Raw genomic sequence first — 27,995 nt, 5'->3', positions numbered from 1 at the left:
TCGTCCGTTTAAAATTCTGTCTTGACCTCTTGTACTAAAGTTCATCCACACAGGTACAAAACTCCTTTCAAGTGTTCATTACCTTTGAACTAAACATCGTCCAAATTTGGACTTGAAGCACATTTGTTTTTCTGAATAGGTAATATTGTTATACAATAACAAGGAGGATCCCACAGCTCGAGATCAAAGTATCACATCAAAAGCATAAGCTAAACAAGTCTTAACAGAAACCACATAACAAAGCCAAACAGAATCTAAACAAAATAACCTACCAGGGTAAGAGAAGAAAGAAACAAGAGAAACCCTACAAACAGGGGACAACAAAAAAACAGAGAACAACAGAAAGAGCTAAAGAAAGAAAAATCATGATGACGACTAGGTAGATCAAACCATGAAGGTCAACCCGCCATGAAGCAGCACAAGCACAAACAAAAGAAACCATATGGTTGGGCAATGCTAGCGTGATCCTGGGACGATCCCCATGAAGCCGACGATTCCGCTCCTACTAGATGAAGTAGATTTGCACACCAGAAGACTCGAAACAGCTTACAATGCACCCTCTTACCAGACCCCACTCAATACAACAACTCAACTCGACATCCCAACCCGCCACCTGATGAGACGACCCCAACTTGGAGCACATTTCGACAAGTAGAAACCCAAAGTTCGTTCTTTCTGTTCTCTATCATGACCTTTGGTGCCAAAGTTCATCCACATAGGTACAAAACTTCTTTCAAAGGTTCATAGTACCTTTTGAACCCAAATTCATCCAACTCTAGGCTTGGAGCACATTTCGACAAGTAGAAATCCAAAGTTCGTCCTTTTCGGATTCTTTCATGATGTTTTGTGTCAAAGTTCGTCCACACCAGTAAATAACTCCTTTCCCCAGTCCATAAGTACCTTTTGAACTAAACTTCATCCAAATTTGAACTTAAAGAACATTTCAACAAGTAGGAACCAAAAGTTCGTCCTTTTCAAACTCGATTTTGACCTCTTGTGCCAAAGTTTGTCCACACAGGTACAAACTCCTTTCCAGGGTTCATAAGTACCTTTTGAACAAGACTTCGTCAAATTTGGACTTGAAGCACATTTCGACAAGTAAAACCCAAAGTTCATGCATTTCATTCTCTATCTTGACCTTTTGTGCCATAGTTTATCCCGTAGGTACAAAACTCCTATCCAGCGTTCATAAGTACGTTTTGAACCAAACATCCTATCCAGAGTTGGAGTATATTTCGACAAGTAGAAATCCAAAGTTCGTCCTTTTCAGATTCTAACATGACGTTTTGTGCCAAAGTTCATCCACACCGGTACAGAACTCCTTTCCAGGGTCTATAAGTACCTTTTGAACCAAACTTCATCCAAATTTGGACTTGAAGAACATTTCGACAAGTAGGAACGCAAAGTTCATCCTTTTCAAACTCTGTCTTGATCTCTTACGCCAAAGTTCGTCCACATAGGTGCAAAACTCCTTTCGAGTGTTTATAAGTACCTTTTGATCTAAACATTATCCAAATTTTTACTTGGAGCACATGTCAACAAGTAGAAACCCAAATGATAAAAGGAACTACCTCAATCAAATATGAGAACCCCCTTATATTTTAGGTGAACCCCCACAATGATAATAAGAATAACTCCCAATAAACAAAATGATAATGACCCCAAGAAAGCTAAACTTGGTAGATTTTGATCGATGAAACTAAATTGAAAGTTCTAATACATTCATTCTAAACAAAGAATACAAAGAAAAAGCATAAAGCTTGAGAATTCAAAGTGTTTTTTGAAATGAAAAATGTACAAAGGTATTTATACTAATTGAAAAGATAACTTGAAAGGACACAACCTTTCACCTAATTGAGTAGGTTCAACCAAAACTCTTCAACTACATACATGAACCTCCATAAATGTAAATACATTGTTATAAATTGATACATCTAATGTTAAATATGTGAATGAGTATTAATTTCCAGATTCATTATGACTTTTGGTGGCTTTGATTCTTGAAGGGTTGCAACTCTTCATACTTGGAAGCTTAATTTGGAAGTAACCCTTCTAATGCTACTCCTAATCATTGCCAATTATTTGCTTATCATTCTCCTCTTCTTCGAGAAGATTCGTCTTCAAATCTTAAATGGCCTTGTAACACAACTTTCTAATCATCATCTCGAACTTTAGAAAAGAGTTTGAAAGTCTCATCTCTTCTAAAATCAAATGTGAAATTTCTTTGTAGCGCAATCCATCATAATCGTCTTTGATGAAAATTTTCAAACTTGACCATCTTCCATCGTGCCTTCAATGTAGCATAAAACACAAGGAAAATAATAGGAAAGAACGTTAGTTGGAAAACTATTCCCCTAATTTTTCTCACATGAATATTTTCCTTCACTTCCACTCTTAATCACATGCTCTTCTTTTTCTTTGGTCACTAATATCTCACTTTTCTCTGTTTTCTTAGTGATATTATCCTTACTTTCCTCAAGAAAGTTTGTTATGACCTCATTTCGAACACATACTTCAGATAGCTTCTCTCCCTCCATGACTACTTCACATGTTGACTCTGTTGGGTTTTATATCCTAAAACTAGATGTTTGTAAACAATAGAACTTATTCTGAAATTTCAATATTGTTATTGAATATATTGTTTTTTAGAAATCCAATAAACTAAAGTCCCTTGACTAACACAAGTACTTGAACTTTATTTGGAGACATACAAGTGGATCAGATTTGAGTAAATAGTCAAAATGATCTATAGTATATGAATAAGGTTGGGTGCCTTATTCTGATAACACTATTGGATGCGTCCTACTATGTAGTTGTTACAAAGAGTTGTAAAGTGCTACAAATGAAGTGTTCCTAATTCATTCATGTTGGAACATGAAGCGTGGGGACGTCCTGTGCAAATGAGTTTTGTGCAAGATCGGACCATGAAACCAGTCACTCTTACTTTATAACGTTGTTTACTGTTTAAGACTGACTATTTCAAAGCGAAGACTTAGGTAACTTGACCTTAATTCTAAGCTAACTATGAACTTCTGTTTGTTCAGGATTAATCTTTGATCTGCAAATGGTGAGAGTAGACCAATTGCCTCTGCTCAATAAGCTTACCATTTTGGGGATAAAATCGAATGAATAGGGGGACATAGGGTGCAAGATGGAATTTACTCCTACCCAATTAGAGATAGTAGAGAGGTTATTCCCTTCAAGTGCTGATTCTAGTTCTTGAACTCGTCTCAGCCTCTCATTGGCCTGAGAGGGATTCGATTTATTGATTAGATCACAAATCAATTGTTCACTAGGGGATCAGTGGGACTTAAGGAACAAGAGGTAATTCGGGGGTAAGACAGAGATTCGACCCAATCGTTATTACGAGCAACCTGTGAAAGGTTAACTTACTAATCATGGTTATATCGAGTGGACATAATATATCTACAGTGAGGGGAGTTCAACTATGGGCTTTAGTGGAATCACCCATTAGTTAATGAATGGGGGTTAGATCGGTCTAATGAGTTTAGCCGATTAATCTTGGATTGTTGGAGCCCATGATTTGTAGGTCCACGAGGTCCCCCTACTACCTCGTAAATGGATTAGCTCTAGAATAGCGTGATAAATTAATTTAAAGTGTTCAAATTAGAATTAAATGAAATTGGAGAAATAATATTTGAATATGATTTAAATATTTGAAGATGGTATTGTGTAAAATTAATTTAATATTTGATATTAAATTAATTGGAATTATTTAAATTGTTTAAATAATTATTATTAATTTTATTAAGAAAATTAATTTATGAAATTAATATTTTCAATTTTATTAAAAAATTGATTTATGAAATCAATTTTGATAAAATTGAAAAAGAAGAAAGAAATCACAAAATGGAAAAATGGTTTTTTCCATTGTCTTCTTCCATGTAGCTCACTAACAACCCAGTTTTTCAACCTTCGTTAACTCTAAGCATGAGTTTCATCTCATGCAGCAATTCTCTTTGCATGAATATCTGCAATATATTCAAAAGATTGGAATGTTTTGAAGGTAATGCAACCGAACAAATTTTTCAGAAAAATTCGAGAGAAGAAGTGTCCTTCTGCTGGGTTGCTGTAGTGAGATTTCCTCCAAATTCCCTTAATTCAGGCTTATTTTGAGTCCCATTACTCAATCTAGACACCAAGAGGATAGTAGGGAAGATCTTGGGGTGGTCTACAATAAGATTCAGAGGAGATTTGTAGCTGAATTCGAGCTTAGAGGAAGTTCTTCAAAGGTATGTCATGAAACCCATTTATTTCTGTTGAAGCATATTTTCTTTTCTGCCAAGATTAATGAATTAGAGTGCTTATGGATCCTGGTTTCTTCCACTGCGTTATGTACCTTCCAACAGACTCATCACCCAAACTTTGATGATCACTCACTTTCATCTCTAACATCATCACAGTTGGAATCTTCCTTTTTCACTTGTGGATGAACTCCATCATTTGGAATTGGTTGATCAATTTCAAGCAATGAACTTTCTTGATTTTTAATGGCTCGCGCAGCATGATTCTTTCTTGCTAACTTTTACAACTTCAACTTTTCATTCAATTGGCCTATGTAATCAGCGGATTGGTGCAACTCAGTCAAACTTTCTCTAAGGACTCCGCCAAGGTTGTTAATTTGTTTGCCAATGATGTTTTCATTAATCAAGAATGAAAGTTGAGGGCTTGAAGACGATCAGATACCATCCTAGCCTCAACCATAAATGATGCCAACCAGGGATTGGCGGATGTTGCTTTAAGGACTCCGCCAGCACCTTATGAGGAAATCAAAGTCTTTGGGTTCTGGGGGGAGTATGGTCGCAAGGCTGAAACTTAAAGAAATTGACAGAAGGGCACCACAAGGACCGGAGCCTGCGGCTTAATTTGACTCAACATGGGGAAACTTACCAGGTCTAGACATAGTGAGGATTGACAGACTGAGAGCTCTTTCTTGATTCTATGGGTGGTGGTGCATGGTCGTTCTTAGTTGGTGGAGTGATTTGTCTAGTTAATTCCGTTAACGAACGAGACCTCAGCCTGCTAACTAGCTATGCAGAGGTACCCCTCTGCGCCCATTTTCTTAGAGGGACTATGGCCGCTTAGGCCAAGGAAGTTTAAGGCAATAACAGGTCTGTGATGCCTTAGATCTTATGGGTTGCACACACGCTACACTAATGTATTCAACGAGTCTATAGCCTTAGCCGACAGACCCGGGTAATCTTTGAAATTTCATCGTGATGGGGATAAATCATTGCAAGTGTTGGTCTTCAACGAGGAATTCCTAGTAAGCATGAGTCGTCAGCTCGTGTTGACTATGTCCCTACACTTTATACACACCGCCCGTCGCTCCTACCGATTGAATGATTCAGTGAAGTGTTCGGATCACGGTGATGTGGGCGGTTTACTGCCCATAACATCGCGAGAAGTCCACCGAACCTTATCATTTAGAGGAAGGAGAAATCGTAACAAGGTTTCCATAGGTGAACTTGCGGATGGATCATTTTCGATCCCTAAACATCAAACAACCTGCAAACGCTTTTACGAACCAACTGTCCACGTCGGGGGCAGGAGGAAGGATGCTCTTTGCCTGCTCCCTCCCCCCTAACGCGCCTAAACCACACCCTGGCGCAGGTCATGCCAAGGAACTTGAAATGAATTTGTCTGCCCCTTACCCCGGCCTCGGCGTGCAGGGGGAAGAGTATTCTTGTCATATCACTCACAACGACTCTCGAAAATGGATATCTTAGCTCTCGCATCGATGAAGAACATAGCAAAATGCGATACTTGGTGTGAATTGCAGGATCCCACGAATCACTGTCTTTGAACGTAAGTTGTGCCCGGAGCCTTCTGGCCAAGGGCAATTCTTCCTGGGCGTCACGCATCGCTGCCCCCTCCACACAACTCGTTGTGCAAGCGTGGGCACATGTTGGCCTCCCGTGCGCACCGTCGTGCAGATAGCTTAAATTCGAGTCTTCGGCGCATGTCATCGCGAACTTTGGGTTTCTACTTGTTGAAATGTGCTCCAAGTCTTGGACGATGTTTGGTTCAAAAGGTACTTATGAAGACTTGAACACCTTTAGGGATGAATTTTGGCATAAAAGGTCAAGACATAGTTCGAAAAGAACGAACTCTGGGTTTCTACTTGATGAAATGTTCTCCAAGCCTAAATTTGGAGAAAGTTGGGTTCAATAGGTACTTATCAACCCTAGAAAAGAGTTTTTTACCTGTGTGGACGAACTTTGGCACAAAAGGTGAAGTCAAAGTTTGAAAAGGATGAACATTGGTGTCACACCCCGCTCCAGATTATCCTTTTAACTTGGATGGTATTGTGACTGCAGTAGTTACCAACCCTTTTGCTGGCACTTACTACCTATCTAACCTGTTAAACATTCTTAAACCCTTAAAAGGTACAGATCATGAATACACTAAAAAAATTATTCAGAACTTAACACATTTACATTACATGGTTTTGCATCGTACATGAATCTTACAATTTAGTGATCCCCAACTTGAATACTAGTTACTAAACAGACACATGTGTACTAACTAAATACAGGTCTTCAGTTAAGCTTCCTTCAACCTGACTCTTTAAGTGGCAGAGTAGGAGCAACGAACTCTTTTAGGAACTGACCGCTACCTGAAAGAAAAACATTTGAAAACTTGAGCTAGAAGCCCAGTGAGTGACTAACATTCAAACATAATGTTCATACATAAATTTCATATTTAAACTGAAAGCTTTTACTGAACTATAAACTTGGCAACTATTATTCGTGTCATCATTAAAATCACACAACATTTTCTTACTTTGCTGGACTATACCTTAGTCTATTGTCTAAAGTGGCCCTTTTGCTCACTCTTTATCATTCTTTACTACATTACTACTTAACTGGGACGGAACCCTTTTTATTCTCTTCCTACAATCATACTTGCATTCTTAGTTGAGAGAGAATCTTTACACAATCCCTTAACATCAATTCATGGCTAAAAATGGAGTGTTCTCGACACTACCAATAACAACTTTTCCTTACATTGTACAATTCTAGTTTAAGTACCGTCATACCTTAGGTACTATTGCTCAGATACCTTCTCCATGTCCTTCAGTATCGAGCCATTCAAATTCTAGGACAAAGCTTCAGTACCTTCTCCATGTACTTCAGTACTGAGCTATTCATTTTCTAGTCCAAGCAAGTACCTTCTTCGTATACCTCAGTACTGAGCTATTTATATTTACTTGCATATTATCATCTTTTAATAACTTAGTTGCCCAAACACATTTCTTACCAACGTATCCTCATGGTCATTGAAACATTCATATGCTTAAGCAATTTACTTAAAACATTTACAGCATTTAGAGTTACTCACAGTCTTTAGCAATCTCCTTCATGAATATGCTTACTGTGTATTGAACAGTTAGCCAAATTCTTAGGCCTTAACACTAGGCAGTAACTTCATTACCTTGCATCCATACATTGCGTTAGGCATTCAATCCTCCCATGCGTCCAAGCCTTCAACTCACGCCTACTGCCTATCACATGGTCCAATGCGTAGCAATCTTTGTGCCCATCGCTCGACTTATGTGCCCATCTGGGGGCACATCGACGCATGCCCCGTGTGTCTCTCCGATTGCGCCCACCACTCAATTATGCGCCCATTTGGTGGCACATCGATGTATGTCCCGTGTGTTCATCCGATTTCACCCACCACTCGAGTTATGCACCCATCTAGTGGCACATCAACGCATGCCCGTTCATCCGATTGTGCCTAGCACTCGGCTTATGCGCCCATCTGGTGGCACATTGACTCATGCCCCATGCGTCCATCATTCAGCTTATGCTCCTTTCGTCCAACGCAACCTTGTGCTTATGGCTTCAATATGTGTTGCATGGTTTGCTGCTTAGGTGCATCCTTGTGCCCATTCAACCTCCAACGCATGCACTCATCATCCTTGTCAAGCCCTTAAAGCTGCTTGCTTGCTCAACCCAAGCAGCTACCTGCTTGCTCAAGATTTCGGATTTAACTTACAATTTTAATAACTAATCTTTAGGCCTTTTCTTAAGGAATTTCCTTCTATAAACATTCTCTAAATTGTCTTAGCAAGCTTAATTTAAAATTTCAATTCAGAATTCCTCGTGGTTGTGCCGGAATCCTTACATTATCAAGACTGGCCCAACTTACCCGAGAATTCGCCCTCCAGCCGGATTCTTCATACTTCATCCAAATTTGGACTTGAAAAACATTTCGACAAGTAAGAACCCAAAGATCGTCCTTTTCAAACTCGATACCTCTAGTGCAAAAGTTTGTCCACACAGGTGCAAACTCCTCTTCAGGGTTCATAAGTATCTTTTGCATTAGACTTCGTCAAAATTTAGACTTGAAGCACATTTCGAAAGGTAGAAACCCAAAACTCATGCTTTTCTTTCACTGTCTTGATCTTTTGTGCCATAGTTCGTCCCCACAAATACATAGTTCGTCCCCACAAACACAAAACTCCTTCCCAGGGTTCATAAGTACCTTTTGACCAAAAATCGTCCAAATTTAGACTTGGAGCACATTTCGACAAGTAGAAACCCAAAGTTGGTCCATTCCATATTTCATCATGACGTTTTGTGCCAAAGTTTGTCACACTAGTACAGAACTCCTTTCCAGGGTCAATAAGTACCTTTTTAACCAAACTTTTCCCAAATTTGGACTTGAAGAACATTTTCGACAAGTCGGAACCCAAAGTTCGTCCTTTTCAAACTGTCTTGACCTTTTGTACCAACGTTCATCCACACAAAAACAAAACACCTTTCGTGTATTCATAAGTCTCTTTTGAACCCAACTTCGTCCCAATTTGAACTTGCAGCACATTTCGACAAGTAGAATTCCTAATTTCATCATTTTCGTTCTCTGTCTTGACCTTTTGTGCTAAAGTTTGTCCATAAAGGTACAAAACTCCTTTCATCATAAGTACCTTTTGAACCCAATTTCTTCCCAATTTAGACTTGCAACACATTTTGACAAGTAGAAACCCAAAGTTGGTCCATTCCGAATTCTATCATGACCTTTTGTGCCAAAGTTTGTCCACACTGGTAGAAAACTCCTTTGCAGGGTAAATAAGTACCTTTTGAACCAAACATTTCCCAAATTTGGATTGAAGAACTATTCGACAAGTAGAAACCCAAATTTTGTCTTTTTCAAACTCTGTCTTGACCATTTGTACCAAAATTCGTCCACTACCTTTCTTGTGTTCAGTACCTTTTCAACCCAACTTCGTCCTAATTTGGACTTGGAGCACATTTCGACAAGTAGAAACCTAAAATTCGTCCTTCTCATTCTCTGTCTTGAGTTTTTGTACCAAAGTTCGTCCACACAAGTAAAAACTCCTTTCAAGGGTTCATAAGTACCTTTTGAATCCAACTTACTCCAAATTTAGACCTGAAGCTTATCTCGAATTGTAGAAGCCCAAAGTTCGTCCTTTTCGGACTTTGTCTTGACCTTTTGTTCCAAAGTTTGTCTACACAGGTACAAAAATCCTTTCTAGGATTCATAAGTACATTTTGAACCAAACTTCATCAAAATTTATATTTGAAGCACATTTCGACACCCAAAGTTCAACCCTTTTTATTATGTCTTAACCTTTTGTGCCGAACTTCGTCCATTTAGATCAAAACTCTTCTCCAGGGTTCATATATACCTTGGATTCGTCCAAATTTGAACTTGGAGAACATTTCGAGAAGTAGAAACCCAATGTTCGTTCTTTTTGAACTTTTTCTTCACCTTTTGTGCCAAAGTTCGTCCAGATAGGCACAAAATATTTTCCAGGGTCGATAAGTACCTATTGAACCCAACTTCCTCCAAATTTAGACTTGAAGAACATTTCGTCACGTAGAGACTTTGTCGTTCTTTTCAAACTCTGTCTTTAACCTTTTGTGCCAAAGTTTGTCCCCATAGGTACAAAATGCCTTTCAAGTATTCATAAGTACCTTTTGAATAAAACATCGCCTAAATTTGGACTTGGAGCAAATTCCAACAAGTAAAAACCCAAAGTTCGTCCTTTTCGGATTCTGTCATGACGTTTTCTGCCGAAGTTTGTCTACACTAGTACAGAACTCCTTTCCAGGGTCAATAAGTACCTTTTGGAACAAACTTCATCTAAATTTGGACTTGAAGAACATTTCGACAAGTACGAAACCAAAGTTCATCCTTTTCATACTTTGCCTTGATCTTTTGTACCAAAGCTCATCCACACAGGTACAAAACATCTTTCCTGTGTTCATAAGTACCTTTTGAACCCAACTTTGTTGAAATTTGGACTTGGAGCAGATTTTGACATGTAGAAAATCAAAGTTCGTCAATCGTTCTCTGTTTGACCTTTTGTGCCAAAGTTCATCCACACAGGTGCAAAAGTCCTTTCAAGGGTTCATAAGCACCTTTTAAATCCAAATTTGTCCAAATTTGGACTTGAGCACATTTCGACGAGTAGAAGCCAAAAGTTCATCCTTTTCGGATTCTATCATGACCTTTTGTGCCAATGTTCGTCCACATCGATACAGAACTCCTTTCAAGGGTCCAAATTTGGACTTGAAGAACATTTCGACAAGTAGGAACGCAAAGTTTGTCCTTTTCAAACTCTGTCTTGACCTCTTGAGCCAAAAGTTCATCCACACAGGTACAAAACTCCTTTCAAGTGTCATAATTATGTTTTCAACTAAACATCGTCCAAATTTGGACTTGGAGCACATTTCAACAAGTAGAAACCCAAAGTTCATCCTTTTCAGATTCTATCATTACGTTTTGTGATTCATCCACACCGGTACTGAACTCCTTTCCAGGGTCTGTAAGTACCTTTTGAACTTCTTCATCCAAATTTGGACTTGAAGAACATTTCGACAATTAGGAACCCAAAGTTCGTCCTTAAACTCTGTCTTCACCTCTTGTGCCAAAATTCGTCCACACAGGTACAAACTTCTTTCCAGGGTTCATAAGTACCTTTCGAACAAGACTTTATTAAAATTTAGACTTGAAGCACATTTCAACAAGTAGAAACCCAAAGCTCATGCTTTTCTTTCTCTGACTTGACCTTTTGTGCCATAATCCATCCGCACAGGTACAAAACTCCTTTCAAGGCTTCATAAGTACCTTTTGAACCATTCATTGTCCAAATTTAGACTTGGAGAAATTTTCGACAAGTAGAAACCCAAAGTTCGTCCGATTTGGATTCTGTCACAACGTTTGTACCAAAGTTCATCACACCGGCACAGAACTCCTTTTCAGGGTCAATAAGTACCTTTTTAACCAAACTTTTTCCAAAATTGGACTTGAAGAACATTTTGACAAGTAGGAACTCAAAGTTTGTCTTTTTCAAACTCTATCTTGACCTTTTGTACCAAAGTTCGTCCATATAGGTACAAAACATTTTTCATGTGTTCATAAGTCTCTTTTGAACCCAACTTCGTCCCAATTTGGACTTGGAGCACATTTCAACAAGTAGAATTCCAAATTTCGTCCTTTTCGTTCTTTATCTTGATCTTTTGTGCCAAAGTCCAAATTTGGACGAAGTTTGATTTAAAAGGTACTTGTGAATACAAGAAAGGACCTTTTGTACCTGTGTGGATGAACTTTGGCAAATTTTTTCAAGAAAAGTCCTAAAAGGACAAACTTTGGGTTTCTACTTGTCGAAACGTGCTTCAAGTCAAAATTTTGACGAAGTCTTGTTCAAAAGGTACTTATGAAACCTGAAAAGGAGTTTTGTACTTGTGTGGAGGAACTTTGGCACAAAAAGTCAAGACAGAGTTCGAAAAGCATGAACTTTTGGTTTATACTTGTCAAAATATGCTCTAAGTTTAAAATAGGACAAAGTTTGGTTCAAAAGGTACTTATGAACCTTGAAAAAGAGTTTTGTACCTGTGTGGAGAACTTTGGAACAAAAAGGTCCAGATAGAGTCCGAAAAGGACGAACTTTTTGTTTCTACTTGTCACAATGTTCTCCAAGTCAAAATTTGGACGAAGTTGGGTTCAAAACGTACATATGAACCCTGGAAAGGAGTTTTGTACCTTTGTGGAAGAACATTTACAACAAAATATCAAAACAAAGTTCGAAAATGACGAACTTTGGGTTTCTACGTGTCGATATGTGCTCCAAGTTCAAATTAGGACGAAGTTTGGTTCAAAAGGTACTTATGAAGCCTAGAAAGGATTTTGGTACCTTTGTGACAAACTTTGGCACAGAAAGTCAAAACTGAGTCCAAAAAAGATGAACATTAGTTTTCTACGTGTTGAAATATGCTCTAAGTTCAAATTAGGATGAAGTTGGGTTAAAAAGGTACTTATGAACCATGGAAAGGTGTTTTGTACCAATATGGACGAACTTTGGCACAAAAGGTCATGACAGAATCCGAAAAGGACAAAGTTCGGGTGTCTACTTGTCTAAATGTTCTCCAAGTCCATATTTTGATGAAGATTTGGTTCAAAAGGTACTTATGAACCCTTGAAAGGATTTATTACCTATGTACATGATCTTTGACATAAAAGGTCATGACAAAATCCAGAAAGAACAAACTTTGGGTTTCTACAAGTCGAAATGTGGTCCAAGTCCAAATTAGGACGATGTTTGGTTCAAAAGGTACTTATGAACCATGGAAAGGAGTTTTGTACTGAGCGAACTATAGCACAAAAGGTCAAGAAAGAGAATGAAAAGGACAAACTTTGGGTTTCTAGTATTCGAATTGTGCTCCAAGTTCAAATTTGGACGAAGTTGGTTTCAAAAGGTACTTATAAACCTTGGAAAGGAGTTTTGTACCTGTGTTCACAAACATTGGCACAAAAGGTCAAGATAGAATCCGAAAATGATGAACTTTGGGTTTCTAGTTGTCGAATTGTGCTTCAAGTCATTTTTTTTCTGAACTTTGGTTCAAAAAGTACTTATGAACTCTGGAAAGAAGTTTTGTACTTGTGTGGACGAACATTGGCACAAAACTTCATGAGAGAATCCGAAAAGGACGAAGTTTGGGTTTCTACTTGTCGAAATGTGCTCAAAGTCCAAATTTTGACAAAGTTTAGTTTAAAAGGTACTTATGAACACTGAAAAGGAGTTTTATACCTGTGTGGACGAACTTTGGCACAAATGTTTAGACAAAGTGCGAAAAGGACGAACTTTAGGTTTCTACTTGTCGAAATGTGCTTTAAGTCCAATTTTTGATGAAGTCTAATTGAAAAGGTACTTATGAACCCTTGAAAGGAGTTTGTACCCGTGTGGACGATCTTTGGCACTAACGGTCAAAAAAGAGTTCGAAAATGACGAACTTTGGGTTCCAACTTGTTGAAATGTGCTTCAAGTGCAAATTTGGATGAAATTTGGTTGAAAAGATACTTATGGACCGTGGAAAGGTGTTCTATACCGGTGTGGACAAACTTTGGCACAAAAGGTCATGAAAGAATTCGAAAAGGATGAACTTTGGGTTTCTACTTTTCGAAATTTGCTCCAAGTCCAAATTTGGACAATGTTTGGTTCAAAAGGTACTTATGAAGACTTGAACGGAGTTGACCTTTGTGGACTAACTTTGGCACAAATAGTCAAGACGGAATCTGAAAAGGACGAACTTTTGGTTTCTACTTGTCGAAAGGTGCTCCAAGTCCAAATTTGGACGAAGTTTTGTTCAAAAGGTATTTATGAACACTAGAAAAGAGTTTTGTACCAGTGTGGATGAACTTTGGCACAAATGTTCAAGACAAAGTCAAAAAAGGATGGATTTTTTATTTTCACTTGTCGAAATGTGCTTCAAGTCCAAATTTTGACGAAGTCTGGTTCAAAAGGTACTTAAGAACTTTGGAAAGAAGTTTGTACCTGTGTGGACGAACTTTGCCACAAAAGGTCTATAGAGTTTAAAAAGGACGAATTTTAGGTTACTACTTGTGGAAATGTGCTTCAAGTCCATTGGACGAAGATTGATTCGAAAGGTATTTATGTACCCTAGAAAGGAGTTCTGTATCGGTGTGGATGAACTTCGGCACAAAAGGTCATGACAAAATCTGAAAAGGACGAACTTTGTGTTTCTATTTGTCGAAATGTGCTCCATGTCAAAACTTGGACGATGTTTGGTTCAAAAGGTACTTATGAACACTTGAAAGGAGTTTTGTACCTTTATGGACTAACTTTGGCACAAAAGGTCAAAACAGAGTTCGAAAAGGATGAACTTTGGGTTTCTACTTAATGAAATATTCTCCAAGTCCAAATTTGGACGATGTTTTGTTCGAAAGGTATTTATGAACACATGAAAGGATTTTTGTACCTTTGTGGACTAAATTTGGTAGAAAAGGTCAAGACAGAGTTTAAAAAGAGGAAACTTTGGGTTTCTACTTGATCAAATATTCTCCAATCCAAATTTTGATGAAGTTAGGTTCAATAGGTACTTATAAACCAGTAAAAGAGTATTGTTCCTATGTGGAGGAACTTTGGCACAAAAGGTGAAGACAAACTTCGAAAAGGATGAACATTGGAATTCAAAAGACAAATGTTCTCCATGTTCAAATTTGTAAGAAATTGTGTTCAAAATGTACTTATGAACTCTGGAAAGGAGTTTTGTATTGCCAACATGAGCATAGCTCAATTGGAATTAGTGCTTGTACTATCCACCTCGAGGTTGGAGGTTCGGTTCCCCCACCTCACTATAATTACAATACATTTGTGAAAAAAAGGAGTTTGTACTTGTGTGGGCGATCTTTGGAATAAAAGGTGAAAATAGAGTCCAGAAAGGACGAACTTTGGGATTCTACTTATCGAAATGTTCTCCAAGTCCAAATTTGAATAAAGTTGGATTCAAAAGATACATATGAACCCTGGAAAAAAGTTTTGACCACCTGTGTGTGCCAAAGTCAAGACAGAATCCAAAAAGAACGAACTTTGGGTTTCAAGTTTGGTACAAAAGGTACTTGTACCTGGAAAGGAATTTTGTACCTTTGTAGATGAACTATGGAACAAAAGGTGAAAATAGAGTCCGGAAAGGATGAACTTTGGGATTCTATTTGTCAAAATGTTCTCCAAGTCCAAATTTGGATGAAGTTGAGTTCAAAAGATACATATGAACCCTGGAAAGGAGTTTTGTACCTATACGGACAAACTTTGGCACAAAAGGTCAAGACCTAAAAAGGAAAAACTTTGGACAATGTTTGGTCCAAAAGGTACTAATGAACCTGGAAAGGATTTTTGTACCTGTGTGGGCGAACTATGGCACAAAAGGTCAAGATAGAGAACGAAAAGGACGAACTTTTCGAATTGTACTCCAAGTTCAAATTTGGACGAAGTTGGATTTAAAAGGTACTTAGGAACCCTAGAAAGGAGTTTTGTGCCTGTGTGAACGAACTTTGTCACAAAAGGTCAAGATAAAATCCGAAAAGGACGATCTTTGGGTTTCTAGTGTTCGAAATGTGCTTGAATTCAATTTTTGACGAAGTTTTGGACAAAATGTACTTATGAACACTGTTATGAACCCTGGAAAGTAGTTTTATACCTATGCAAACAAACATTGGCACAAATTCTCATGACAGAATCCGAAAAGGATGAACTTTGGATTTCTACTTGTCGAAATGTGTTCCAAGTTCAAATTCGGATGAAGTTTGGTTTAATAGGTACTTATGAATGGGAAAGGAGTTTGTACCTCTGTGAACAAACTTTGGTACAAAAGATGAAGACAGAGTTTGAAAATGACAAACCTTTGGTTTTTAGTTGTAGAAATGTGCTTCACGTCCAAATTTGGACGATCTTTGGTTCAAAAAGTACTTATCGACCTTAGGAAGGACTTCTGTACTGGTGTGGACGAACTTTGGCACAAAAGGTCATGACAGAATCCGAAAAGGATGAACTTTGGGTTTCTGCTTGTCGAAATGTGCTCCAAGTCCAAATTTGGACGATGTTTGGTTCAAAAGGTACTTTTGAACACTTGAAAGGAGTTTTGTACCTGTGTGGACGAACTTTGATACAAATGGTCAAGACAGAATCTAAAAAGGACGAACTTTGGGTTTTTACCTGTCAAAATGTGCTCTAAGCCTAAATTTGGACGATGTTTGGTTCAAAAGGTACTTATGAACCTTGGAAAAAAGTTTGGTACCTGTGTGGATGAACTTTGGACAGAATGTGAAGACAAAGTTCGAAAAGGACGAACATTGGAAACTTGTCGAAATGTTCTCCATGTCAAAATTTGGAAGAAGTTGGGTTCAAAAGGTCCCTGCAAAGTAGTTTTGTACTTGTATGGACGAATTTTGGAACAAAAGGTGAAAATAGAGTCCGGAAAGGACGAACTTTGGGATTCTACTCGTCGAAATGTTCTCCAAGTCGAAATTTGGATGAAGTTGGATTCAAAAGGTATATATGAACCCTGGAAAGGAGTTTCGACCTGTGTGGACGAGCATTGGCACAAAAGGTCAAGACAAAATCCATAAAGGACGAACTTTGGGTTTCTATTGTCGAAATGTGCTTCAAATCAAAATTTTGATGAAGTTTGGTTGAAAAGGTACTTATGAACCCTTAAAATTAGTTTTGTGCCTGTATGGACAAACTTTGGCACAAAAGGTGACGACAAAGTTCGAAAAGGACGAACATTGGGTTTCTACTTGTTGAAATGTTCTCCATGTCTGAATTTGGAAGAAGTTGGATTCAAAAGGTACTTATGAACCCTGAAAAAGAGTTTTGTACCTATGTTCACGAACTTTGGAACAAAAGGTCATGATAAAGTCTGAAAAGGACAAACTTTGGGTTTCTACAATTTGAAATGAGCTTGAAGTCCAAATTTGGAAGAAGTTGGGTTCGAAAGATACTTACGAACCCTTGAAAGAAGTTTTGTACCAATCTGGACGAACTTTGGAACAAAAGATCAAGACAAAGAACGAAAGGGACGAACTTTGAGTTTCTACTTGTAGAAGGTACTTATGAACCCTAGAAAGGAGTTTGTACCTGTGTGGACGAACTTTGGCCTAAGAGGTCGAGACAAAGTTTGTAAAGGATGAACTTTGGATTCCTACTTGTCGAAATGTTCTTCAAGTCCAATTTTGAACGCAGTTTTTTCAAAAGGTACTTATGGACCCTGGAAAGGAGTTCTGTACCAATGTGGACAAAGTTTGGCACAAAACACCATGACAGAATCCGAAAAGGATGAACTTTGGGTTTCTACATGTCGAAATCTGCTCCAAAATTTGGATGATGTATTGTTCAAAAGATACTTATGAACAAGAAAGGAGTTTTGTACCTTTGTGGACGAACTTTCCAATAAGAGGTTAAGATAGAGTTTGAAAAGGACGAACATCTTGTTTTTACTTGTCGAAATGTTCTCCATGTCCAAACATGGAAGAAGTTTGGTTCAAAAGGTACTTATGAACCCTGGAAAGGAGTTCTGTACCTATGTGAATGAACTTTGAGGTGAAAATAGAGTCCGGAAAGGACGAACTTTTGGGATTCTACATGTCAAAATGTTATCCAAGTTCAAATTGAGACGAAGTTGGGTCTAAAAGGTATATATGAACCTTGGAAAAGAGTTTTGACCTGTGTGGATGAACTTTGGCACAAAAGGTCAAGCCAAAATCGAAAAATGATGAACTTTGGAAACTTGTCGAAATGTGCTTCAAATCTAAATTTTTACGAATTTTGGTTCAAAATGTACTTATGAACCTTGAAAAGGAGTTTTGTACTTGTGTGGACGAACTTTGGCACCAAAGACAAAGTCTGAAAAGGATGAACTTTAGGCTTCCACTCTTTCATATGTGCAATCGAAATTTGGAAGTAGTTTGGTGCAAAAGGTACTTATGAACCTTAGAAAGGGGTTTTGTACCTTTTTGGACGAACTTTGGCACAGAAGGTAAAGACCATCGAAAAAGGATGAAATTTGAGTTTCTACTTGTCAAAATGTGATCCATGTCAAGGTTTGAAAGAAGTGTGGTTCAATAGGTACTTATGAGCCCATGAAGGAGTTTTGTACCTGTATCATCGAACTTTAGCACAGAAAGTCAATACAATGTCAGAAAAGGACGAACTTTGGGTAACTTGTCGAAACGTGCTCCGAGTCTAAATTTTGAGGAAGATTGGTTCAAAAGAAACTTATGAATTCTGGAAAGGAGTTTTTCATCTTTATGGACCAACTTTGGCACAAAAGGTCAAGAAAGAGTCTAAGAAGGGTAAACTTTGCACTTCTACTTGCCGAAATGTGCTCCAGGTCTAAATTTGGACGAAGTTTGGTTCAAAAGATACTTATGAACCCTAGAATGGGGTTTTCTACTTGTGCAGTCAACCTTTGGCACAAAAGGTCAAGAAAGACTCTGAGAAAGACGAACTTTGGGCTTCCACTCTTTTGAATGTGCTCTAAGTCCAAATTTGAAAAAAGTTTGGTACAAAAGGTACTTATCAACCTTGGAAGGGAGTTTTGTAGTTGTTTGGACAAACTTTGGCACAGAAGATCAAGACTGAGTCCGAAAAGAATGTAATTCTTCACCATGGGTAAGCACCTTAGTTTGGAAGTGTTCTAAATGCTACAGCTCCTATCATTGCCAAATATTTGCTTATCATTTGTGCTTCTACTTGTCGAAATATGCTCCATGTCAATGTTTGGAAGAAGTGTGGATCAATAGGTACTTATGAGCCTTTGAAGGAGTTTTGTACCTGTGTTGACAAACTTTGGCACAGAAGGTCGAGACAATTTTCGAAAAGGACGAACTTTGGATTTCAACTTGTGGAAATGTGCTCCAAGTCCAAATTTGGAGGAAGCTTGGTTCAAAAGGTACTTACTGATAAAAAGAACTACCTCAATCACATTTGAGAACCCCCTTATTCTAGGTGAACCCTCACAACGATAATAAGAATAACCCCCAATAAACAAAATGATAACCACCCCAAGAAAGCTAAACAGATTTGGCTTGGAAGATTGATCGATGATCAAGAAAAAAGGAGAACTTGTTCCTAACTTCAAGATTTCAAACTCTCCACAATCTAATTGATCAAACTAGATTGGAAGTTCTAATACATGCATTCTAAACACAAGAATACAAAGAAAAAGCATAAAGCTTGAGAGTAACTCTAATGAAATTTCAATCAAATTTAAAGTGTTCTCTAAATGTGGAGATTACAATCCTATTTAAACTAATTGAATAGACACCATGAAAGGGTGCAACCTTTCATCTATACTGGCTACATTCATCTAATACCCTTTTGACTACTCTAATAAATGTAAATTCATAACATTAATTAAATACATGGGATGTTAATGGGCTCGTAAGTACCTATTGAACCACACTTCTTCCAAACTTTGACATGGAGCACATTTTGACAAGTAGAAACCCAAAGTTCATCTTTTTCGAACTCGGTCTTGACCTTCTGTGCCAAAGTTCATCCAAACAAGTACAAAACCCCTTTCCAAAGTTCATAAGTACCTTTTGCACCGAACTTCTTCCAAATTTGGACTTAGAGCACATATGAAAGAGTGGAAGCAAAAAGTTCGCCTTTCCGAACTTTATCTTTACCTTTACCTTTTGTGTCAAAGTTCGTCCACACAAGTACAAAACTCCTTTCGGGTTCATATATACCTTTCAAACCCAATTTCGTCCAAATTTAAACCTGGAGTACATTTCAACATGTAGAATCCCAAAGTTCGTGCTTTCTGGACTCTATTTACACCTTTTGTTCCAAAGTCTACTCACACAGGTACAAATCTTCTTTCCAGGGTTCATAAATACCTTTTGAACCCAACTTCTTTCATATTTGGACATGGAGAACATTTCGATAAGTAGAAATGCAATGTTAGTCCTTTTGAAACTATGTCAGACCTCTTGTGCCAAAGTTCGTCCACAAAGGTATAAAACTCCTTTCAAGGTTTCATAAGGAACTTTTAAACCAAATATCGTCAAAATTTGGACTTGGAGAAAATTTCGAAAAATAGAAACCCAGAGTTTGTCCTTTTCGGATTCTGTCATGATGTTTTGTGCCAAAGTTCGTCCACATGGTACAGAAGTCCTTTCCAGGGTCTATAAGTACCTTTTGAACCAAACTTCGTCCAAATTTGGACTTGAAGAACATTTTGACAAGTAAGAACCCAAAGGTCATCTTTTTCAAACTTTGTCTCGACCTTTTGTGCCAAAGTCCCACACAGGTACAAACTTCTTTCCAGGGTTCATAAGTACCTTTTGAATAAGACTTCGTCACAAATTGGAGTTGAAGCTCATTTCGACATGTAGAAACCTAAAACTCGTCCTTTTCGTTCTCTTTCTTGACCGTTTGTGCCATAGTTCGTGCCCACATGTACAAAACTCTTTTCAAGGTTATATAAGTACCTTTTGAACCAAACATCGTCCAAATTTGGACTTGGAGTACATTTCGGCAAGTAGAGACAAAAAGTTCGTCCTTTTCGGACTTTGTCATGATGTTTCGTGCCAAATTTCGCCCACACCGATATAGAACTCCTTTCCAGGGTCAATAAGTATCTTTTGAACAAAACTCTTTCAAAATTTGGACTTGAAGAACATATCGACAAGTAGAACCCACAATTTGTCCTTTCAAGCTCTGTCTTGACCTTTTGTACATAAGTTCGTCCACACAGGTACAAAACACCTTTCCTGTGTACATAAGTACCTTTTGAACCAAACTTCGTCGAAATTTGGAGTTGGACCACATTTCGACAAGTAGAAACCCAAAGTTCTTCCTTTTCAGATTCTATCATGTTGTTTTGTGCTAAAGTTCGTCCACATTGGTACAGAACTCCTTTCAAGAGTCTATAAGTACAAATCTTCTTTCCAGGGTTCATACGTACCTTTTGAACAAGACTTCGTCAAAATTTTTGACTTGGAGCACATTTGGACAAGTAGAAATCCAAAGTTCGTCCCTTCTTTCTCTTTCTTGACCATTTGTGCCATAGTTCATCCCCACAGGTACAAAACTCCTTTCCAGGGTTCATCAATACCTTTTGATCTAAATAACATCCAAATTTGGACTAGGAGCACATTTCGACTAGTAGAAACCCAAAGTTCATCCATTCCGATTTGTGTCATGACGTTTTGTTCCAAATTTCGTCCACACTTGTACAGAACTACTTTCAAGGCAATAAGTACCTTTTGAACCAAACATTTTCCAAATTTCGACTTAAAGAGCATTTCGATAAGTAGGAACATAAAGTTCGTCCACAAGTAGAAATCTAAAGTTCGTCCTTTTCATTCTCCGTCTTGACCTTTTGTGCCAAAGTTCGTCCACACAGGTACAAAACTCCTTTCAAGGGTTCATAAGTACCTTTTGAACCCAACTTCGTCCAAAGTTGGACTTGAAGCTTATCTCGAATGGTCATTTAATTGCATGGAATGTTAGATTGCATGGAATTCCTAAGACCATTGTTAGTGATAGAGATGCAAAATTTTTAAGTCATTTTTGGAAAGTTTTGTGGGGTAAGTTGGGAACTAAGCTTTTATTTTCAATAACTTGTCACTCACAAACCGATGGGCAAACTGAGGTGGTTAATAGAACATTGGGAACTTTGCTTAGGTCATTAATGTCTAAAAATCTCAAGTCTTGGGAGGATACTCTACCTTTTGTAGAGTTTGCTTACAATAGAGCAATACATAGCACCACTCATTCTTCACCTATTGAGGTTGTGTATGGCTTTAATCCATTAACTTCGTTAGATTTGTCACCCTTGCCACCTAATATGTTTACTAATGATGCAGCTGTTTCAAGAGCAGAATACATAAAAAATTTGCATAAGTCAAAGAAATGTTTGAAAAGAAGAATCAAAAGCTTGTTAATAGCAAGAACAGAGGGAGCAAGAAAAAGATTTTTAACCCCGGTGATTGGGTTTGGGTTCATCTATGAAAGGAAAGGTTCCAGATAAAAGGATGTCTAAACTTCAACCAAGAGGAGATGGTCTATTTCAAGTGATAGAGCAGATCAATGATAATGCCTACAAATTGGATCTTTGAGGTGAGTACAACGCTTCTACTTTCAATGTGGCCGATTTGACTTCTTTTGATGTAGGGAATGAAGACCTTGATTTGAGGACAAATCCTTTTAAAGAAAGGGGGGATGATGTGAATTCAACCATTGAACCATTGCATGTACCTAAAGGACCAATTACAAGAAGTAAGGCAAAGAAGATTCAAGAGGCATTCACACTACATCTTCAAAAACTAGCAAATTCACAAGAACCGACAAATAATTTTGAGACCAAAGTTTTATATAATGTTAGTTCGATGAGTCAAGAAGAGAATGACATGAAGATGACACAGGAAAAGTCCTATAATTTGGAAGATGACATGGTGGTAAAAAAAGTGTACAGATTTTGTGAAGAAAATGCTGTCAAGTGTGCACTGCATGGGGAAATGTGATGTCAAACCTTGTCAAACATGCATAATTATTTTGCCGCCTTCTAGAGGAGATATTTAAGGCAATTTGAAGACTTTCTACATTCCTAGTTTTTCATTTTAACTTATAATTTAGTATGCAATTAAGTTTCAAGTTTCTAGGTGTTATTTTTTACAATTTGCAATTAATTGTATTTGAATGACTTTTGAGTTTCTTGGTCTATCCACGAAAATTTGGCCTATAAAATGGCTTGTAACGTTCTTCAAAACTCAGATTATCAATAGTAAAAACCTTGTGCTTATTCAACCCTTTGGTGTTGTCTTTTTCTTTCAAATCTTACTTTAGATTTGATATTTAAATCAATTCATTGGATTAGTCTTGATCAAACTAATTCTAGAGTGAGTTGTCTTAGGATCTAAGAGTAACCATCATAAATTCTAAGTTCGATCTAAGTAGTTTTCTTTGTGAGTGTTTGCAAGGATCCTAGAAGCACGTCTAGCTTTGCATCCAACAAGCATCGCGGGCGCTTATCAACAATTTTCGAAAAGGACGAACTTTGGATTTCAACTTGTCAAAATGTGCTCCAAGTCCAAATTTGGAGGAAGCTTGGTTCAAAAGGTACTTGTGAATCCTGGAAAAAAGTTATGTACCTTCATGAACCAACTTTGGCACAAAAAGTCTAGAGAGTCCGAGAAGGATAAACTTTGTGTTTCTAATTGGTGAAATGTGCTCCAAGTCTTAATTGTTGGGTTTTATGTCCTAAAACTCGCAGTTTATAAAATGATAAATATTTTCTATTATCAATATACTTGTTATTAATCTCATAAATTGTATGAAAGTCTAAATCCAATAAGCTAAGACCCATGACTATTATACGAGTACTTGAACTTTATATGGAGACATAAGAGTGGATCAGGTTCAAGTAAATAGTCAAAATGATCTTTGGTACATGAATGAGTTACCTTATTCTGGTAACACCATTGGATGTGGCCTACTCTGTAGTTGTTAGAAAGAGTTGTAAAGTGCTACATACGATGTGATCCTAATTCGTACATGTTATGACATGAGGAGTGGGGGCATCCTATGCAATGAGTTTGACATGAGGAGTGGGGGCGTCATAAATAGTCACTCTTACTTTATAATGTTGTTTACTGTTTAAGACTAACTATTTCACCTAGATGACCTAGGTAACTCGATCTTAATCCTGAGCTAACTATGAACTCCTGTTTATTCGGGATTGCCCTTAGATTTGCATAGTTGAGGGTTAGCTCAACAGTGCCGGCTCAATAAGACTCCCATTTCAGGGGTAAGACTGGATAGATAGTTGGGCACATAGGGTGCAAGACGGAGTTCACGTCTACTCGATTTAGGGATAGGAGAAATGTTGTTCTCTCAAGTAATAAATCCAAGTCTTGAACGAGGAGCCCACCCTCTCACTGGGCTGAAAGAGTTTGGTTTGGTGATTGGATCACAAACCAGTTGTTCATTAGAGGATCGTAGGGACTTGAGGAATAAGACTAATCTCGGGGGTAAAACAGATATTTGACCCAACCATTATTATGAACAACCTGTGAAGGGCCGACTTGCTGATTATGGTTAAATCATGTGGATATAATATATTTACAATGAGGGAAGTGCAACTATGGGCTTTAGTGGAGTGACCCATTAGTTAACGAATGGAGATTAATCTGGTCTAATGAGTTTAGCCAATTAATCTCGGATCGTTGGAGCTTATGATCTGTAGGTCTGCGAGTTCCTCCTACTAGCTCGTAACGGACTAGCTCTAGAATAGTATGATAAGTTAATTTGAAACGTTCAAAATAGAATTAAGGGAATTAGTAATTATATGAGATATAATTATATGTTTAATTTTAGAATTAAACGGGATAGGAGAATTTATATATTTAAATATGATTTAAATATATAAAGATGGATATGTGTTAAAATTAATTTAATATTTGATATTAAATTAATTAAATTTTATTATTAATTAACTAATTTTTCATTTTAAAAATCAAATAGATTTTTTAAATCGAAATTTGATTTTTGGATAAAATTGAAAAATTAGAAAAGTAAAACACTTAAATAGAAAAATGTTTTTTTCCATTATCCATCTTTGAACTAGCTCACACATGAAGCAATATATTTGCCTTGTCTTCACCAAGCATGAGATGCAACTCATGAGCTCTTCTCTTTCCATGTTGATCTGCAATATAATGAGAAGATTGGAGTGAAAATCGGGCATGCAATCTACATAATTTTGAGAGAAAATTTGGTTTGAAGAAAGGTTCTTCAACAAAGGTTGCTGCAGTGAGCTTTTCTCCTTCATCCGATTTAAGCTTGTTTTGAGTCCCAAACTCCATCTAGAGCACCAAGAGAATAGTGAGGAAGATTTTGAGCTGGTCTACAACAAGATATGGAGAAGATTTAGCTAGAGAAGAAGCTTTGAAGAAATTCTACAATAGGTATGTCTTGAAATCCATTTTTCTACAGAAGCATGTTTTATATTATGCCAAAATTAATGAATTTGAATACTTAGATAATCCTTATACTTTCGCTACTATTGATACATTCCTACACAAATTTGGATGCAGTTTGGTTCAAAATGTACTTAGATACCCTGCAAAGGAGTTTTGTACTGGTGCGGACGAACTTTGGCAAAAAACGTCATGACAAAATCCGAAAAGTGTCGAAATGTTCTTCAAGTTCAAATTTGGACGAAGTTTGGTTCAGAAGGTACTTATGGACCCTGGAAAAGAGTTCTGTACTGGTGTGGACGAACTTTGGCACAGAACGTCATGACTGAATCCGAAAAGGACGAACTTTGGATTTCTACTTGTGGAAATGTGCTCCAAGTTCAAAAGGTACTTATAGACCCTGGAAAGGAGTTCTGTACTGGTGTGGACAAACTTTGGCACAGAACGTCATGACTGAATCCGAAAAGGACGAACTTTGGGTTTCAACTTGTGAAAATGTGCTCCAAGTCAAAATTTGGACGATGTTTGGTTCAAAAGGTACTTAGAACACTTGAAAAGAGTTTTGTACCTTTGTGGACGAGCTTTGGCACAAAAGATCAAGACAGAGTTCCAAAAGGGCGATCATTGGGTTTCTACTTGTCTAAATGTTCTCCATGACCAAATTTGGATAAAGATTGGGTTCATTAAAGGTACTTATGAACCCTGGAAAGGAATTTTGTACTAGTGTGAACAAACTTTGGAACAAAAGGTGAAAATAGAGTCTGGAAAGGACGACTTTGGGATTCTACATGTCGAAATGTTCTCCAAGTCCAAATTTTGATGAAGCTGGGTTTAAAAGGTACATATGAACTCTAGAAAAGAGTTTTAACCTCTATGGACGAAGTTTGGCACAAAAGGTCAAGACAGAATAAAAAAGGTTGAACTTTTGGTTTCTACTTGTCAAAATGTGATTCAAATCTAAATTTTGACGAAATTTGGTTCATAATGTACTTATGAACCTTGGAATGGAGTTTTATACCTGTATGGACGAACTTTCGAACAAAAGGTCATGACAAATTCTGAAAAGGACGAACTATTGGTTTCTACAATTCGAGATAAGCTTCAAGTCCAAATTTGGACGCAGTTGGGTTCAAAAGGTATTTATGAACCCTTCAAAGGGGTTTGTACTTGTGTGGACGAACTTTGGCACAAAAGGTCAAGATGGAGAACGAAAAGGATGAACTTTCTACTTATCGAAATGTGCTCCAAGTCCAAATTGGGACGAAGTTGGGTTCAAAAGGTACTTATGAACACCAAAAAGGTATTTTGTACTTGTGTGGACGAACTTTGGTACAAAAGGTCAAGACAGAGTTTGAAAAAGACCAACTTTGGGTTCCTACTTGCTAAATAGTTCTTCAAGTCCAAATTTAGAAAAAGTTTGGTTCAAAAGGTACTTATTGACCCTGGAAAGGAGTTTTGTACCGGTGTGGACGAACTTTGGCACACAACGACATGATAGAATCCGAAAAGGACTTTTGGTTTCTACTGGTCGAAATGTGCTTCAAGTTCAAATTTGGACGAATTTGAGTTCAAAAGGTACTTATGAACCCTTAAAAGGAGTTTTGTACCTATGTGGACGTGATGGCACAAAAGGTCAAGACAGAGAACGAAAAGGAAGAAGTTTGGAATTCTAGTTTTCAAAATGTGCTCCAAGTCCAAATTGGGACGAAGTTGGGTTCAAAAGATACTTATGAACACACGAAAGGTGGTTTTTACCTGTGTGAACGAACTTTGGTTTTCTACTTTGGCACAAAACGTCATGATAGAATATGAAAAGGATAAACTTTGGGTTTCTACTTGTCGGAATGTGTTCTATGTCCAAGTTTGGACGAAGTTGGGTTCAAAAAGTACTTATGAACCCTTGAAAGGAGTTTTGTGTGTGGACGAACTTTGGCACAAAAGTCAAGACAGAGGACGAGAAGGACGAACTTTGGGTTTCTACTTGTCAAAATGTGCTTCAAGTCCAAATTTCGATGAAGTTGGGTTCAAAAGATACTTATGAACACAGGAAAGGTGTTTTGTACCTGTGCGTACGAACTGTGGTACAAAAGGTCAAGACAGAGTTTAAAAATGCTGAAATTTGGGTTCCTACTTGTTGAAATGTTCTTCAAGTCCAAATTCGGATGATATTTGGTTCAAAAAGTAGTTATGGACCCTGGACAGGAGTTTTGTACCGTTGTGGACGAACTTTGGCACAAAAGGTGAAGACAAAGTTCGAAAAGGACGAACATTAGGTTTCTACTTGTCGAAATGTTCTCCATGTTCAAATTTAGAAGAAGTTTGGTTCAAAAGGTACTTATGAACCCTAGAAAGGAGTTTTGTACCTGTGTGAATGAACTTTGGAACAAAAGGTGAAAATAGAGTCTGGAAAGGATGAACATTGCCGAAATTTCACCAAGTTCAAAAGAAGTTGGGTTTAAAAGATAATATGAACCTAGAAATGAGTTTTGACCTATGTGGACAAACTTTGACACAAAAATTCAAGACCAAATCCAAAAAGGACAAACTTTAAGTTTCTACTTTGGTATAAAACGTCATGACATAATCCGAAAAGGACGAACTTTGGATTTCTACTTGTTAAATGTGCTCCAAGTTCAAATTTGGATGAACTTGGGTTCAAAAGGTACATATGAACCCTTGGAAGGAATTTCGTACCTGTGTGGATGAATTTTGGCACAAAAGGTCTACAAAGAACGAAAAGAACGAACTTTGGCTTTCTAAATTTCGAAATGTGCTCCAAGCCTAAATTTCGAAAAATTTGGGTTGAAACGATAGTTATGAACCTTGAAAAGGATGAGCTTTGGCACAACAGGTCAAGACAGTGTTTGAAAAGGACGAACTTTGGGATTCTACTTGTCGAAATGTTCTTTAAGTCCAAATTTGGACGAAGTTTGGTTCAAAAGGTACTTATGGACCCTGGAAAGGAGTTTTGTATCGGTGTGGACGAACTTTGGCACAAAACATCATGACAAAATTCGAAAAAGATGAAGTTTGGGTTTCTACTTGTTGAAATGTGCTCTAAGTCCAAATTTGGACGATAAGGAGTTTTGTACCTTTGGGGACGAACTTTGGTACAAAAAGTCGAGACAGAGTTTGAAAATAATGAACTTTGGGTTTCTAGTTGACGAAATGTTGTCCAAGTCCAAATTTGGAGGAATTTGGGTTCAATGAGTACT

The 27,995-nt window shown here is 37.6% G+C and overlaps 1 non-coding gene and 1 pseudogene across 1 annotated transcript; both read left to right on the top strand.

Annotated features, from left to right (window-relative positions):
* Positions 1–4,382: 4,382 nt before the first annotated feature.
* Positions 4,383–5,506, top strand: LOC150036805 (18S ribosomal RNA; annotated as a pseudogene).
* A 220-nt stretch (positions 5,507–5,726) lies between these two features.
* LOC120076936 (5.8S ribosomal RNA) lies at positions 5,727–5,880 on the top strand. Its single transcript, XR_005481683.2, has one exon. It is a non-coding gene; the product is annotated as a 5.8S ribosomal RNA (ribosomal RNA).
* The last annotated feature ends 22,115 nt before the right edge of the window (positions 5,881–27,995 follow it).

Source organism: Benincasa hispida, chromosome 4 (genome assembly GCF_027475165.1).
Source record: "Benincasa hispida cultivar pf3 chromosome 4, pf3_genome.v1.1, whole genome shotgun sequence".
Taxonomy (NCBI): Eukaryota; Viridiplantae; Streptophyta; class Magnoliopsida; order Cucurbitales; family Cucurbitaceae; genus Benincasa; species Benincasa hispida.
The sequence above is the reverse complement of the archived record's forward strand: the minus strand, read 5'-3'. Positions and strand labels throughout refer to the sequence as shown.